Raw genomic sequence first — 17499 nt, forward strand, 5'->3', positions numbered from 1 at the left:
CCTCTGAGTCTTCCTTTATGAAATGGGCTTGGAGGTACGCATGAACTATCCCCCGCCTCACCACACTGGTGGAAGGATGAAGTGAGCTCGTGCGTGTTAGGGCTTCAGCACCACGCTGGACATGGCTAAGCTCTCGCTGGACGGTCGTGATTGTCAATGCCATGACCTCTGCCATGACCTTGCCACCTGGCCCTGAGCTGGCACCTGGGGTTAGTGAGTGAGATGCGCATGTCCTTCAAAGAGAGAGAGAGACCAGGAGCGTGGCTGGCACCCGGGGACTGTGTTCCTTTCCCATCACAGGCTGACTTTTGTTACACACACATGCATGATTGTACAGGAACATAAGTAGGTTTGGAATATTCCAGAGAGTGGGGTGAGGACATTTACCAATTACCTTTTATATATTGTTCGAATAACAGATTTTTTGTTTGTTTTTTGTGATAAAATATACAAAATATAAACTTTACTGTTTTAATTTTTTTTTTTTTTTGCCATGCTGCACGGCATGCAGGATCTTAGTTCTCCGACCAGGGATCGAACCTGCGCCCCCTGCCGTGGAAGCACGGAATCTTAACCACTGGACCGCCAGGGAAGTCCCTGTTTTAATCATTTTTAAGAGTACAGTTCAGCAGTATTAGTACATCTGTATTGTTTTGCAACCATCACCACCATCCCTCTCCAGAAGTTTCTACCTCCCCTAACTTAAACTCTGCACCTTTAAGTACAAATTCCCCGCGCCTCCTCCCCGAGCCCCTGGCAACCTCTCTACTCTACTTTCTGTCCTGATGATTTTGACTATCTGGGAACCTCACATAAGTGGACTCAGACAGGATTTGTCCTTTCGTGGCTGGCTTATTCATTCAGCATAGTGCCCTCAAGGTTCACCCATGTTGTAGCCTTGGTCAGAATTTTATTCCTTTTTATGGGTGAATAATATTCAATAGATTACTTTTGCAATTGGAAAAAATAAAGATTGACCCAAGACAGCAACAGAAAGAATGACCGTGTGAATGACCGACGAAGGAATGGTAGATGACTGCTGGGGCCTTGGATGGGGCAGCAGGCTGGTAACGTGGCACAGGAGCCCCGTGAATCAGCCCTGGGTGTCCTCTATCCTAAGAGGAGGGAGTCGGGCCTCCTGCCAGGGCTCTGGCCCCACTGTCCCATGGCTAAGAGGACAATGAAGACACTCAGCCTGCCAGCCAACGGCTGTGACTCACAGGCTGTGAGGCCAGGCAGGCCTCCGACGCCCAGGGCCATTCAACCTGGGCAGTGAGCAGCTCAGAGTTCCCGGTCCCCTTCTGATACCGGCCCTGCTCCCGGTCTCTGGGGACAACGCAACTGGCCTGGTGAGTAAGGAGACTTTGGACAATCCCTCCTTTCATAAACCTCCACTGCTGACTAATGCCTCCCAGTCACGCTGGGCCCTTCCACCCCAGAACCAGTCCGTGTCCTGGAGCTGGCTCTGTGGAGTTTGGAGGGAGGCTCCCCCATCCCCACTGGTGCTGCCCTCATGCCCTGTCCTGCCAGCTTCTGGGCCCCACTAGTCAGCCCTTTCTCTCCCAGGCCATTTCCCTTTCCTCCTGTCAACCCCCAGCCCTCCCAAGCCCTCGCCCCTGGGCCTCAGGTTGGTCCTGCCATGATCAAACCTTTGTATACCCTCCTCCTGCCCGCCTCTGGCCTCTCCTGTTAGAACGGTTGGGGTCACCAGGAGATGACTCCAATGGGGGGATTCTAGGCACTCAGGCAGACCAGTGGGGACTATTTCTGAGCACGAGTGCAACGGTGTCTTGAGATGCCTCCAGCTCCTTCGGGGCCCATGGAGAGGCGTTGTGGAAAGAGATGGCCTTTGGAGTCAGACTCGAGTTCAAATCCTGACTCTGCCCCTCACTAGCTGGGTGACCATGGGCAGGTAACTTAACCTCTCTGAGCCTGGATTTCTACATCTGTTAAAAAGAAAGGGGAATTCCCTGCCGGTCCAGTGGTTAGGACTCTGTGCTTTCACTGCCGAGGGCCCAGTTTCGACCCCTGGTTGGAGAACTAAGATTCCACAAGCCACACGGCGCGGCTAAAAAAAAAAAAAAAAAAAGACTGGGCATGGGAATAACAATTCGTCCCCTCCAGAATGGATGTAAAGCCCCTTCCAGAGGGATTCTGGACTTGGCTTGGGTGGAGGTGACTGGCCGGATAGAGGACTCAGGAAATGGGGTTGGGATGCTTTGGGGAGCACCTGCCATCCCAGGGGAGGCCTCGGCCAAGGAGCACGCAGCCGGTAAGGGCCGAGCGGAGTCCCTCTGATGCCTTGGCCCTCAAGGTGGATTGATTCCCAGCTGAGAAATGGCCTCTTGTTCTCAAGGTTGGCGGGAGGGTGAATTCTTTTATGATACCATGATACCATGTGAGGGCAGGGAGCTGCACCCCTGGAGGGGAGCCTGGCATGGGTAGTCCCGGGCATCAGATGACAAGCAAAACTATCCTTGCTCAGTTGTGGAAGGGAATCTCCTTCCTTTTTCGGCAGGAGGTGGGAGGGGAATGAGAAAGGGCCATGGCCGGCTTCTCTTACTAATGAGGCCTAACTGAGGCAAGCGTGGGAATGACTTGGCGGGATCCGAGAGGCAGCTTGGAGAACTGGGAAAAGCTCTCGCCTGGGAGGTGAGAACTATGGTCCCAGCTGCCCGCCCCACCTCCAGGACGAGTGGCCATGCATGAGTCACAGTCTCTCAAGTGACATGGCTCTTATCTTCGAAATAAGGAGGTGAGATGTGAGGTCTTTCAGGCCCTTTCCAAGCTCTGAGAGTCTCTAACTTTGCAGCCATCTCTTTAAAGATGAGAAGCAGAGAGGCTGAGCTAAAACAGATGTGGCGGATAAAGCCAAGATAATCAGCGGAGCGGTTTCTCTCTCTCCAGTGCCCTGCGTCAGCAAGGCCTGGGGTGACTTCTGGCATTTGTTCATCTCGATAGGTAATCAAGGCAGCATCTGTGGGCCCGAACTTCCGGATGAGAGGCTGATCAAACAGTTTTTACCCTCAACCCTTCCTCTTTCCTAACCGGCGTGTGTGTGATGTGGACTTTCTGAGTCCAATGAGGCTCCAGGCTGGCTCCCGGCGTGGAGTGTTTCCTAAATATGGTTTCTTTGCTCAGAGCCCCTGGTCCTCCTGGCCTTCCACAGTCAGCTGGAGTCTGGGGATGCCCATTCCCTAAAGAAGTATTTTTTATGTGTCTCCCCAGTGCCGGGCATCAAAATCAAAGGTTCCAGGGCACGTGTGTTAGAGGGGATCCCCAGGAGTCTCTGGTGTGTGAGATAACCATGCTTCCTGCCCCCGAAGGGCTCACCAGCCAGGCAGAGAGAGGAGGTGACCCAGTATCCACTGGGCAAAGTGGCAGGAGGGTGAGAAGGGCTCTGGGTGGCTGACATGAGCTAAGGCCTCAGAGGCAGGTGACAAATTTAGGCAGCATGCAGCTCTGAGGGTTGGATTTCATTTTAAAGTAACCCCCGCCCATTTCCATCCTGCACCTGGTTTGCTTCCTTCCTCACCTGATCCCATTCTGTAATTACACGCTCACTCGTTTATTATCCGAACTCTCCTCTAGAAGGAAAGCTCGAGAAGGAAGGTCTGTTGCTGCCTTATCCACCATCTAGACGCAGTGCCCGACAGAGCCCCGCGCAGAGAAGGTGCTGGAAAGCCCGTTTCGCCTGCAAAAATGCCTGTGAACAGGTAAGCGACAAAATCCAAGTCGTGTTTCAGGGTGGCGGCGTTGCAGAGCCGAGTCAGAGTTGGGCAAAGAGGTTGAACACTCCGTCTTCCTGAGAACCCGGGACATTTTTTACTTTTCACTTCCTAATCAGTGGTTTCTTGCCCTTCGCCGGAGCCCGGGACGCTGAGCATCCGGGTTGGAACGCGGACTGCGTGGGAGGGGCGCGAAACTGTGGCGGCAGCCCCGCGAAAAGAATCGGGTTTTGTCCTCATCTTCGCGTGCACCTGTCGTCCCAAAGCCTCGACAAACACTTTGTCATTCACCTTACAAGCCTCTCTGTGGATTCAGCCTGGGGGGTGGGGGCAGGTCAGGGTGGGGACAGGCCGGAGCCCAAGGAGCCGCATTCCGCGCATTCCTGCCTCCTGACTGCTCCTGGTACCACGGCTGTGAGCCCGGGGTGTCCAAAAGTTCCAGCTGACTCATCCGTGGGTGAGCAAGGCCAACACGAGGGGACGGGTGGAATCTCCTGGGGTCTGCCTCTGACGAGGCCCCCAATTCAGATGGGAAAGTGGGGCGGGGGGGGACGGGCGATGGCTGGGATTTAGGCCGTTTCTGCTTGAGTGATGCTTAGGTGTCCCTCGAGGTGCCAGGAGGTGGTGACAGGTGCAGCTCGGTGTCGTGGATGGGAGCCTGGGCCGGGACCTCCGCTACTGGATTTGAGTTCTGGCTCCATCCTTATCACCTTTGGAACCTTATCAAACCTCTCTGGGTCTCAGTGTCCTGGAGTGGAAACGGGGGCAGTATTGGTTCCGACTCCACAGCGCGGTAGTGAGGATGAAGCAAGCACGTGGGTAAGATGCTGAGCACAGTCCCAGCACAGAGGAATTAACAGTGGTGACTTGTGCTAGGACGTCCGTCCGCCTTTTGAGGCAATGACATGAGACATGCTTCCAGGCCACCAGGCAAGTGTCTAATGGGTCCTTGCTTGGTCCTCCAGGACAAAGGCTGCAAAACAGGTGGGGGGGAATGTTCCTGCCCCGCCGTGGGATTGTGGGTAGGGCCACCTCTCTCTGACTCTCGCCTGACCCGACGGAGCCTCTGGGGAGCTGTGAGTGCTCTCACGGATGAGCCCACACTGACTGGGCAGAGGCTTTTCTGGTGTCGGCCTCCAGATGGCTTATAACCAGATCCCTGCCAAATTCCTCTTACCTCCCCCCAGGACTTATCTGACGCCAGAGCATTTCTCAAAAGGGGGAAACACAGGCATATCGTCACCACCTCATCACCGCATTATTACAGCCCTGGCTCGCCCTGCCTTCCAGCTGTCTTCCCCAGGGAAGTCTCTGAAAGTTTTTCTCCAGCTCAGTCCGGGGGCTGCCGGGGAGAATGAAGTCCGGGAAGGAGGATGGGACACAGGACGAGACCTTGAGCCAGTCCCTGGCCTTTTCCACTTTCCCCATCGTCTGTGAAACGAGGAGGCTGGCTGAGGTCATCCATTTCCGGCAGTTCAGTTCCAGGGGGTTCTGGCTCCCAAGGGCGGGGGAGAGCCGGCTAGATGAACACTTGTTCCTCTTTGGCAGGAGAGCACAGGGCTTAGGTGACAGATGGCTCTGGGTTCAAATCCTCACCCTGTCCCCTTGCCAGCTCTGTGATCTCACACCCTCTCTGAGCAGTTGTCCTGTCTGTAAAATGGGCATGTTAATAGCCACCTCCAGAGCCTCCTTAAGGATTGAGATGATGTGTGTGTAGAACTCGGCATGGTGCCTGGCACCCACAATATTATAATTTTTCCCTAGAAATGTGGGCTTGGTCATTGTCACTGAACTGCTCACCTTAGACAGTAAGAAACCACAGCCAGGTGGTGGTGGTGGTTGGTGGGAAGAGAATTCAGACCATGTTTCTGTGTTTCAGCCACCACACCAGGCCGGCTTCAGAAAGAAGCTGCAGTAACTCAGAGGAAAAGTCCCACAGTGTCTGCTCCGGCTCCCTGGGCAGCTCTCAGTACGCGTGCCAAGAGATGGCTTGGCGCCGCGCTCTGCTCCTCATGCCCGTTAGCGTATTTCCAGATGTTTCAGGCAGCAGCCGTGGAGTTCTTTCAGGTTCTGATCCTTTGGATCTCCTTTTCTGCAGCTTCTCGTTCCTCTGCTTTTCTCCAACTGGGCAGACCTCACAAAGGGAGGGCCGGGACAGCCAGATAGATACCTCATAAAATGCCCCTAATTTTACCAGCAACAACGTGAACCGCTTTTAGTACTACGGTTTAATTAGTCCCATCCTGCATGTACCTGTGGCCTGGGGAGTTCTGGTGACTCAGGCCAGCCAAATGGAATGAGCTCTCTCCTGAACACGTACTCCGCATGGCCTCTTCACCCAACCCCATGAAGTAGGTGGTATTAGCCCCCTTTTCTGGATGAGAAGCTAAGACTCAGAGAGGCTGTGTAACTTGCCCAAGGCCACTCAGCTACTGAGAGGACCCTACTGGCCCAACTCCAAAGCCCTAGCTCTTTCCATGACAGACAAATGTCTTCATGGTCTGTGCATGGCCCACGCCCTGGGCCTTTGCTACCAGCCGTCTGTCTACCAATTGGGTCCCAGGCCATGAGCTTCAAAGCGAAACCTGGCCCAGTAAGCAAGTCAAGGAGAAGTCAACTCGCAGGGAAGCAGCAGCAAAAAAAGGGGTGTGTGAGTGTGAGTGTGCCGCCAGGTGTGAGGGCATGTGTTTATGTAAGGATGCATGTGTGTTTATGTCCAGGGATGTGCATGTGCGTGTGAACCTTTGTGTGCTGCATGTGAGGACATGTTGCGGTATGAAAATGTGTACCCACATGTGTGTTTGTGTGTGAAGATGCACTTATGTGTGAGGGTGTGTGTGCGCATACAAGTGGGCGTACATGCGTGAGGATTGAGGGTCTGTGTTTGTGCATGAATGTGTGTGCACAGAGGATGTTTGTGGATGCATGCATGTGTGAAAATATATTGCGTGCATGTGTGAGGACGTGTGCCTTGTGTGAAGATGTGCGTGCACACAAGTTTCTATACGAGGGTGCACAATTGTGTCCTCATGTGAGGGTGGGTGTGTGCACAAACGTGGGAGGGCATGTGTCTGTATGTGTGAAGATATGTGTGGGGATGTGTGTGGAAGGGTGGAACAGTGAACGCATACACGTATGAGGATGTGTGCTCCTGAGTGCGTCTGCGCACACACGTGAGGACGTGTACGCATGCGTCAGAAAGCTGGGCCAGGATGGAGTTGGGGGCGGGAACGATGTGATGGCGACCAGATGGTTTTTTTGTTTTGCGAGACCTCTTTGGTGTTGAGTACCAGGAGTTTCCCAGCACCGAGGACAGATCTTTTTTTTTTAAATGTATTTATCTCCTCAAGTGGTAAAACGGCAGCAAGCAAAGCTGGGGTTTCTCTTCCTAGAGGGCTGGGCTTGTCCGCCCTGGGCATCACAGACGAAGGTTTACCTTGGCCGCCTGCAGACTCTGCGGGCCCAGCATGTTTAGGCTCGTTAAGGAGGAGCAGCCGCTGAGAGCGCCGGCCTCTCCCTTCCACCCCCGGGGCCTGGTTCTGCTAAAAACACTTGATTTAGAGCTTCTCCCTTTGCTTTCCCTGGCTGGGTGTCGCGGCAGGAGGGGAAGCACCTAGGGCCTGGGCTGCTTTGTCCGCTGAGATTGGGGAGAGGGATTCCGTTTCCCCACTGAGGTGACTCCAGCCCGAGCAGCCCCGGTGGGTCTGGCCTATGAGTGTCTGCTCCTTAGGGTGGGTGGGGTCAGGCTGAGATGGGAAGCGGGAGAGCGGAGCCTCGGGCTTGTGAGATAAAAGTCCCCTTCTGCATAGAGCGTGTGACGGTGTGAGGGAGCTTGCGTCTCTGCGTGTGTCCCGCCGGGAAAGCCCCTCTGTGTTCATTTAAACCCTTTAAAATTTTTTTCTTAAATCATTCCGCCCTCACGCTCCCGCCCCACACCTCCAATTTCCTCTACATTTAGCCTCTTGGGAATCATAAAGACTAGAGTGCCTTGGCTCTGAGGAGACACAGTGGTCCACACCCTCTCAACAGAGAACCTCCTCCATACATCCTAAGCATGCGCCCACCCAGCCTGCCTGCACCCTTTCCGGGCCACTAGACGGGAAGCTTCCTGAGGGCAAGGCCTGTATCTCTCTCTGGAGCCTGTCACTGCTCCATCGTCTGGCCAGGTGCCTGCTGCCTGGCACATACTGGGCCTTGGTACGTATTTATCAGATGCGTGAGGAATGAGGTAACTCATTGCTGCTGCAGGTAGACAGCCCTCGGTAGATGGCCTTCGTCCAAAGATCATTTGGATCTTTGAGTCAAATTATATTGAGCCAAAATGTGTTTCTCTTTGTGACTTCCCTGGTGGTCCAGTGGTTAAGACTTTGCATTCCAGTGCAGGGGGTGCAGGTTCGATTCCTGATTGGGGAGCTAAGATCCCACATGCCTTGCGGCCAAAAAATATAAAACAGAAGCAATATTGTAACAAATTCAATAAAGACTTTAAAAATGGTCCACATCAAAAAAAATCTTAAAAAGAAAAATGCTTCCCTTTGAAGGCAAATAATACACTTTTTTTAAAAAAAATTGGGGTAGAGTTGATTTACAATGTTGTGTTAGTTTCGGGTGTACAGCAAGGTGAATCAGTTATACATATGCATATATCCACTCTTTTTTAGATTCTTTCCCCATATAGGCCATGAGAGAGTATTGAGTAGAGTTCCATGTGCTATACTGCAGGTTCTTATTAGTTACCTATTTTATATATAGTAGTGTGTATATGTCAATGCCAGTCTTCCAATTTATCCCCCCCTTACCCCTTGGTAACCATAAGTTTGTTTTCTACATCTGTAACTCTACTTCTGTTTTGTAGTTAAGTTCACTTGTACCCTGTTTTAAAATTCCACATACAAGTGGTATCATATGATATTTGTCTTTCTCTGTCTTACTTCACTCAGTATGACAATCTCTAGGTCCATCCATGTTGCTGCAAATGGCATATCATTCTTTTTTATGGCTGAGTAATATTCCGTTGTGTATATATGTACCACATCTTCTTTATCCATTCCTCTGTTGATGGAAACAGATTCCTCTGTTTAGGTGTCTTCCATGTCCTGGCTATTGTACATAATGCTGCAATGAACATTGGGGTGCATGTATCTTTTCAAATTATGGTTTCCTGAATATATACTCCTCTCAATGCCTCCTGGATCTAAGCTGAATGTAGTTCCCGTAACCGATACTCATATCACACAGATATGAGCAATTTTTTCAGTGGACATCTTGAAATATGGCTCATGAGCTGGACCCCAAATTCTAGACGTAGCCTGGTCAGAGACCAGCACACTGGATGTTGTAGGAGTGTGTCTCCCCTCCCGCCAAAGATATGTTAAAGTCCTAACCCCTGGCACCTGTGAACGTGACCTTGTTTGGAAATAGTGTCTTTACAGATGTAATCAAGTCAAGATGAGGATGTATTGGAGTAGGCTGGGCCCGAAATCCAGTGACTGACATCCTTACGAAGAGAGACATTTGGAGATACACAGACACACTCATAGGGAGGAAGGCCTTGTGAAGACATAAGAGGCTGTTCCTTTCCTGGGCAGAGCTTGGAAGGGGGAGGGGCAGGGAGAGTAAAATATATGCATATCTGCTGATCGCTGCTGCATTTCCTTGGCTAGTTCTGTCATTCACTGTGTTCTCAGAGTGGGGGCTTTGTAATTACCAGGACATCTTTTTCTTAATCCAGTCATTTGAATTTCCAGGCCCAAATTAGGTTGGGGAAGCACCCAGAATTTGTAGACTTTAATAGTCTCAGTTTCATCAGAAGTTTGCTGAGCCTCTATCGGCCCTGTGCCAGGCCCTGGGCGGTTCACTACGGGTGGTTATATGTGCCTTGCACAGGATGGCTTTGCACTGGCTCCTGAGGGATCTGGGATGCAGACTAGCCAAGGAAGGGTGCAGCCAGGCAGTCAAGTGCCACTGAACACAGCTTGGTGTTTCCCACCTCATCATGTAAGAATGACCAGATGTGCTACAAACACAGTCATTTTTATTGAGTGTGAAGGAGTAATTTAGGATGTTAAATTATGTTTGAGGGCATTTTGGGGGGAACTTTTTTTGCCATCATCATGGTCACAGGGGGTGCCAGATTCCAGATGCGGAAGCTTGTGGTAAAGCCAGAGTGAGGACCACAGAGAGAAGTGCCAGTGCCTGAGTAAGAGGGAAGTTGTGCAAGGAGTGTGGCTGACTGTGGGCCAGTGCAGGGAGGCTGCGTGGGGGCTGGCCTAGGTCAGTGGATGGTGACCCTGGAAGCACATTATAATGACCTGGGGAGCTTAAAAAAAAATCTGCCCCCAGATCCCAGCCCCACCTGATTAAATCAGGATCTCTGTGGGGAGACATTTAGGCACCTGTGTGTTGTGGCTAAAGATCTGCAAGTGATGCCAGTGTAAAGCAGGCATGGGACAGAACTTGGCCATCAGTGAGGTTGCTCCTTCTTGCTTAATTGCACTTGACTTGGTACAATGAAAACACACACGCACACAGTGGTACATATATATAGACACATACACACACGTAAAAATCCTGGTCAACACTGTAATTTTAAACAAACAAAATCTAGCATATATGTTGTCAGGTATCATTGTGACTCTTGGGGACACGCTGATTCAGCTGTGTGCAGAAGACAACTGCAATGGTATTGTAACCTTAGGCTAATCTCTAGGGCTTATGCACAGTGCTTGACTTTTTTCTTTTTCTTCCTTCCTTCCTTCCTTCCTTCCTTTCTCCCTCCCTCCCTCCCATTACTGATTTTTTTTGGATGTATAGGAAAAAAAGATTCTGGAGATACAGAACCAAATAAACTAGGGCTTTGGGTCGGCGTCCCTGTCATTTACCACGTCATCATCTTGATCTGGTTTCCTTTGACTAAAAGTAGTTATCTGTGAACCCTTTCTTTGAGGGCCTCTCTTGGCCAGTCTCTTGGCTGGGGACATCAGCAAAAGGTTGAGAGGGTTCTTCTTATGCCTTTTCAAGAGTCTGCCTACAGATTATGTCATGAAATGGAGGACCCTGAAAGGCTTTTTCTAGAAGTTTCTTTCTCAGGGATTTGCTCCAGTGGAGGGTAGGTCATGGTTCTCAATGAGGCATCTTCTTTTCGATGCCAGAGTCCTAGCCCCATGTTCCCAATGTGAGCTGGTCACTTGAGAGAAAAAGCATGATAAGGTTTGGTGATGGGGCTTCCCTCTCTGTGTGTATAAGAAACAAACAAAAGAAACTGAAAAGAGAAAAATCCAACCCCTTTCAGAAGATCCAACCCTTCCCTGACCCTGGGTGGCCCTTAGCCCATCACCCAGTCACCTCCAGGGAAAACCCTAAGACTCTTGTCCTAAGAAAACCCTACTCTGAGAAGGAACTTGGGTGCAGCTGCTTGCATGGAAGGAGCTAGACTAGGGATGACAAGGCAGGCCTCTGTGAAAATCTTCCAAGGAGCTATGGAGAAAAAAACAGAAAGATTCCTCATTTGCATCAAGAGTAAACTTCCTGTCCTGTTAAACAATGAGGCATTCAAAAATCTGCCTGAGTAAAAGTCCCCTGATGCAATGAGAGGGTGAGCAATTTCATGTCAGACTGTTGTTATGGGATTTATACATGTCCTAGCCGGGCTTGAGGTGAACCTCAGAGCCAAAAACAATAGCCCTAAACCCCACATGCACAGAAAGCTCATTCCAGTGGAGTTTCCTTAAGAGAGAGCACAGCAGACTTTTCACAAACAAAATGACTTCAAAGGCAGGCTTGCATCACCTGCCCCCCCCCCCCCCCCCCCCCCCCCCCCCCCCCCCCCCCCCCCCGCCACTTCCCTTTAGGCCAGACCTGGCCCTTCTGTTTCTTGGTTTACTTTATGAGGTTCTCACACACACACATTGCAAAGCAATTATCTGAGCTCGCAGGCCAACAGGAAAGTAATTGTAATTGAGTACTTCCTTTGTCAATTGCAGACCTGGCCACTGCAGTGGGAATGGGAGAGAAGGCAGCTCAGCACCCAGTGACCTGGCAACTCCTCCCCCCGAGGCACGCAGAGTGAATTCCCCAGGGAGCGGGATGCCAGGGGGATGGGGGAATGGGGGGAATTTTCTTACATCACTTGACTGCGCTTGCTTTCACTCCCCAAATCCTGAGTCATGACTAAAGCCGGATTGCCTTGGGTCTCTGGCTGAAACCAGGGGTTACAGATTTGGAAACCTGACTCCCTCAGCTGACTCTTGTTCAGTTCATCAGAGGAAATGTGTATTATTTTACTTGCCCCTCTTCAAGCTGAAGTGCCTTCTAATTGAGGGGATTACGTGAGGAAAGTGGCTCTGTAGTGGCTTAGTAAGCCGATGCCAGGCTAGTGAACGATATTTGACGTTGGGTGAGTTTACAAAAAGGGCAGTCTCTCTGTTTGTTTAAATGGAGATTAAGTGAAAGGAAAAGTTTTTCTTTCCCATCCCAAGACAAATGTGAAACACATGTTTTCCCTTTTGACTTTGTAGTACAAGGCTCAAACAGTGCTCCCCAGCACCCCCTCAGCTGTGAGTTTTCAAGCATTGCAGAATGTTTCCTCTCTTTGGTGGCCAAAGCCAATATGAGCCTTTATATTTCCAGACAGTGGAGCTAATGGTGATGACCCAGTTGATTCCAGGTAATTGTGTGTGGGGTGTTCCTGGGCAATTTACCGGTAGGCAGGATGGTAAGATGTAGTACAGGTGATCCCGGGAACTGGGTTCAAGTCATAGCTCTGCCTTTGTCCAGGTGACCTCACTAAACCTCAGTTTCCTCACCTGCAAAATGAAATTGGTTGAACTTGAAATGTCTCAGGTAATTTCCAACTCTGGAAAGACTGTTGGTTTAGGTTGGTTTTTCCTGTATGTGGGAGACATTCCTAGTTGAGGGCACCCTTAGCGTGGGCTCGGGCCAGCGTGGGAGACCTCAGTCGAGGAGCCTGCCCTGCCACTGTGCACGTGACTCACCGTGACCTTGAACAACTCACTGGCCCTCTTTGTGAGTCCTTCTCCTTATCTGAGAGAGGAGGTTTGATGGTCTTGCCCCTGACAGAGCAGTTCAGATATGAGACAAGACTGAATGAGACAAGGGTGTAGTTTGAGTTCCTTGGACTAAATGGATCATTCATCTCAGAAGATAAGTTTTTAAAAAAAAATGCTAGTCCCCAAATATTTTTTGGATTATCTCAAGAATAAAGCAGTGAAAATCTGTATTCTTTACTCTTGGCTTTCCTTAAATGGCTACTGGTTCAGGGAGTGCATGCATCAGATGACCAATAAGGGCTGTGAAAATCAGGATTTCTTCCTCCTGTGTTGGCCAAAGCCATGTTCCTTGTTTTTATCATGTTGCTAATCCGCTCAGAAACCTGTTTCTACTCTGCTCAGAAACCTTCGAGGTTCCCTTTGCTTCCAGGATTCAGTCCAAACCGACATTCAGTTCCCATTATGACCTGGCTTCAGCTTGCATTATCTACCACCTCTTCTACCTAAAATCCTGGAATTCACTAGAATCTCTGCAATGATGCCAAGATCACCCCTGTAAATGTCTCCTCACAAGTGGGCAGCCAGTCTCTGCTTGGACACAGTGGCGGGGAGAAGCCTCTGATCCTGAAAACAATCTGGCCTTTTTCAAATCATTTCTAATCATTAGAAACTTCTCTCCTATGTTGAATCAGAATTTGCCTCGTGGTAAATCCCAACCACCCATCGCTCCTATAGGAGCTACTCCAATTCAGCTTCATTCCTCTTTCTCAATGTTTGAAGACAGCTGTCATGCCACCCCTGAGAAATCTCTTTTCCAGACTTAACAACTGTGGTGTCCTTAACAGATTTTCATTGACTTGGTTTTTGGATTCCTAAATGTTGTTGTCCTTACCTTCCCCTGGGCATGCTTCAAATGGTCAGTGTCTCTTAAAAAAAAAAAAAAAAGTGACCCTTTGAAGGAAACACAATGTTCTAAATGCGATCTGGTTGGTGGAGCTAGTATCTCCTTTGTTTCTGTAATAGTCAGGTTAGGTGAGAGATACAACAGTAGTTCAGTGGCTTAAAGAATATACAATGTTTTTTCTCTCTCAAGTACCTGCCTGAGGTGATTGATGCAGGTTAGCAAGTGGCCCTGATCTCTGCAGTCATTCAGGGACCCAGGCCCCTTGAGCTGGGGCTCCACTATTCCATGGGGTGTTCTGGTCCAAGCTGGGTGGCTACCAAGTCCCAGATGCAACCAGGAGGAAGAAAGAACAGAGAGTGAGGAGGGGATGTGTCCACCTCTTAAGGGCCCAGCTCCCGACACAGACCACTTGTTAGCCTCTCACTGGTGAGACCTCGGCCCCGTGGCCGTACTCAACTGCGAAGGAGGCTGGGAAACATGATACAGCGTGTCAGCATGCATCACCACGGAGGAAAGCGGGAATGGATCTTGGTGGCCATGAATATAGACAAGGCTCACTGGTCTTTCAATTCCGGGAACACACCAAGCTCCTTCTGTGATCAGGGCCAGTGCACTCCCTGTCCTGCCTGGAATGTTCCATCTCCCTGTCTCCTCTTCCCCTTCATATGGCCTTGGCTTCAATGCTACTTCCCCAGAGAGGCCTGCCCTGACCACCCAGGAAAAGTAAGCACATCCCTCACCACATTCTTTCTCACCTTCATTTGTGTGCTGCTGGGCCCCTGTCACAAGTTTCAGCGATTTTTTTTTTTTTTGGTGTTTACTTCTTTCCCCTAGTAAACTACAGCCTGCATGAGGGCAGGGACTCCATCCGTCTTGTCCTCCTGTGTTCACTGCCCATCACAGTAGTGACACATATTGGGGGGCTAAATAAGGATTTGTTGAATCAGAGAATACATAGAGACTAGATGCTTCTTAAATACAGTCTTTTCTTCCAAGTGCGTTGCACTGTTAGGTCACTAGCGGTGAACCAAAAGCCCTATGTCTCTTCTTGCATCAACTGTTGCTGAGACATATTTCTCCATCTGCTTCTTAAGAAGTTGATTTTTTGACGATGGAGGCAGCATTTTACCCTTAATATCTATTGTATTTCTGCTGCTTGTTTTTGACATCATTCTAGTCCCCAAAGACCTTTTTCTGATATATCAACGAATACATTTATTTTCCCCTTCCAGTATTATATTATCTGAAATTCTGATAGATGCAGCCTGTGTGTTTCCTTATGCTGTTGGCAAACATTGATGGAGATGGAAAAAAGGGCCAAACATGGAGCCCCTGTCAGTACCAGAGTCTGTCCTCCATCCTACCATCAATCCATCACCAGCTGCCTTTGGGAATGAATGTTTTCTCATACAAACCATGCTCTTGACTAGCATCTCATTGAGCCCAACTATGTCAGGTGCCTGTTGAAATGCGATACACATTAGAACTCAGGGCCTTCTGTTCCTTTCCTGCACAGGACCATAGAAACTTCCAGCCAATGGCAAGGATCCCTTTGACAACACCCTCTAGTTTACCAGTCTAGTAATCTTATAAGAAACAGGAAATGACTAGTTCTTAGTGAATCCATGCTTAGTGATTCCTAACAATTACTGTTCTCTCATAAGTGTTTACAAACCTTTAATTCTTAATTTCTTCTGAAACGTTTCCAGGATCTAACCTTTCCAGAAACCCTGCCACATCAGTCCATTTTCTGTCCCCAAGTGTACCTCTATCCTCATACCTCTGTAGGAAAGGTTTTTCCTGCCTGACTCTGAGTATCCAGACCTCTACCTCCCCTCAAGAGCTAGCTGGAAGGGAGCCCCCTCCATGGCGCTGTCCCTCCACATTCTAGGCCTCTCTATGCTATGGGTCCTTGTGGAATTCGTTAACCACATCCCTCCTCAGGTCTTGCTGCTGCCACCTGGGCAGACTTTCAGACCTTCCTCTCATGATGCTCAGCCTGGCCTTGTACCAAACCCTCTCCCAATGAGGTGTGTGGATTGAGTTGACCACTGAAACCAGCATCCACTTATGCTCAGAGACTAGCCCATTATTGGAACTTCAGCCTGAGCTGTGATCTAGGGCCGGCTGGTCTTCCAGTGTGTTTGGAAATTTTTTTTTTAGGTTGGTTTTTTTTTTGGTAAAAGAAAAATTTGGTAAAGTATTGATATACTGTAAAGTCCCAAGGAAGCTGTAGACTTACTGGATCGTTGACTAAGGGACACCAATCTGGTTGATGTAACATTCTGGGAAATCAAGATAGGTAGTGACAGATGATCAAACTACAACATTTACAACATCTTGAATGTTGCAGCAGCAAAGGAGACAAATCAAAATTCAGAGCAACGTGCAAAATATTTCAGAAGTGTTTAATCACCTTTCAGAAACATATTTAGATTTATGAAAGATTTCCAGTAGGGTTTCTTTCACTACCTTTGTAGATTTATTTTTTTAATTTTTAAAAATTAATTAATTATTTAAAATTAATTAATTTTTGGCTCTGCTGGGTCTTCGTTGGTGCGCATGGGCTTTTCTCTAGTTGCGGTGAGCGGGGGGCTACTCTTCTTGAAGTGCACAGGCTTCTCATTGTGGTGGCTTCTCTTGTTGCGGAGCACAGGCTCTAGATGAGCGGGCTTCAGTAGTTGTGGCACGCGGGCTCAGTAGTTGTGGCTTGCGGGCCCTAGAGCACAGGCTCAGTAGTTGTGGCACATGGGCTTAGCTGCTCCACGGCATGTGGGATCTTCCCGGACCAGGGCTTGTACCCATGTCCCCTGCATTGGCAGGCAGATTCTTAACCACTGTGCCACCAGGGAAGCCCTACCTTTGTAGATTTAAAACAACTTAATTTCCGTATAACTTTGGAAGAAAAAGTCAGTGTTATAAAGTGAAATCCACCTGTTTAACTTCCCCCCGAGCAGCATCAGAATGTGGCTGAGGTGCTGATGCCACATCACACAATATTTGGGGGGAAAAGTTAGCTCTTTTAGATCATTGAGTCCAATTCCTCCCAACTGCAATTGAAAATCTTGTACCCTGCAAGGGAGGGTACTCAGAAGGGAATGATTCTGCCACTCCACTCACAAAAGGAGCCCCCGCTCCCGCCTTCCTAGTCCCCTGGGGGCCTGCCACTTCCTTCAGACCAAAGAGAAACTTTCTTCTCTATCGAAATGCCTGCTGATGACTCTCATTGTAAAAACTCTCTCTGCTGCTTGCTTTCCAAGCCTTAATAAATCTCAGATTAGTGTGAGAACCACCCAGGCACTGACTGTCCACATTTCCCAATGAACTGTCTGGACGTGGCTTCTTCTTCATGAGTAACTTCCCCAAATGTTTGGGAAATTGCCTGACACCGTGAACTTACGACCACCATGTGAACTCAGGGCAGGGAGAGAAAACTCACCCCAGTGTCAGTCCTGACCTCTCCCCTGTTTCTTTTTCCCCTCCTTCCTTGTTCTCCCTTCTTGCTCAAGGCAATTCAGGCCCCTTTTCTCCACTAAGAATGGAATTTGGGTTCCCAGCTGTCGCCAAGGACTTACGTACAACTCATGGATTTTCAGCTTTGCCCTTTCCTATAACTTCTGAGCAATTGGTTGTTCAGCTTAGGCTGAAGTTCCAGTGAAGGGCTAGTCTCTGGGCATAAGTGGATGCAGGCTTTCAGTGGTCAACTCAATCTGCACACCTTGTTGGGAGAGGGTTTTGCACAAGGTTAGGCTGAGCATCACGAGAGGAAGGTCCAAAAGTCTGCCCAGGTGGCAGGAAGCCTATTTTCCAGTGATCTCTACCCCGTGCTTCACGACCTTCATCCATATTCCTAGGAAGC

General features: G+C 49.5%; 1 long non-coding RNA gene across 1 annotated transcript in view; it reads left to right on the top strand.

The window, feature by feature from the left end:
* Positions 1 to 1194: 1194 nt before the first annotated feature.
* The window catches only part of LOC137203672 (uncharacterized), a 163577-nt gene continuing 147272 nt past the window's right edge, over positions 1195 to 17499 (top strand). The window contains exons 1-2 of the long non-coding RNA XR_010933231.1: positions 1195 to 1349; positions 3592 to 3716. This is a non-coding gene — a long non-coding RNA (uncharacterized lncRNA). The remainder of the gene's footprint in view (positions 1350 to 3591; positions 3717 to 17499) is intronic.

This window comes from Pseudorca crassidens, chromosome 12 (assembly GCF_039906515.1).
Source record: "Pseudorca crassidens isolate mPseCra1 chromosome 12, mPseCra1.hap1, whole genome shotgun sequence".
Classification (NCBI taxonomy): domain Eukaryota; kingdom Metazoa; phylum Chordata; class Mammalia; order Artiodactyla; family Delphinidae; genus Pseudorca; species Pseudorca crassidens.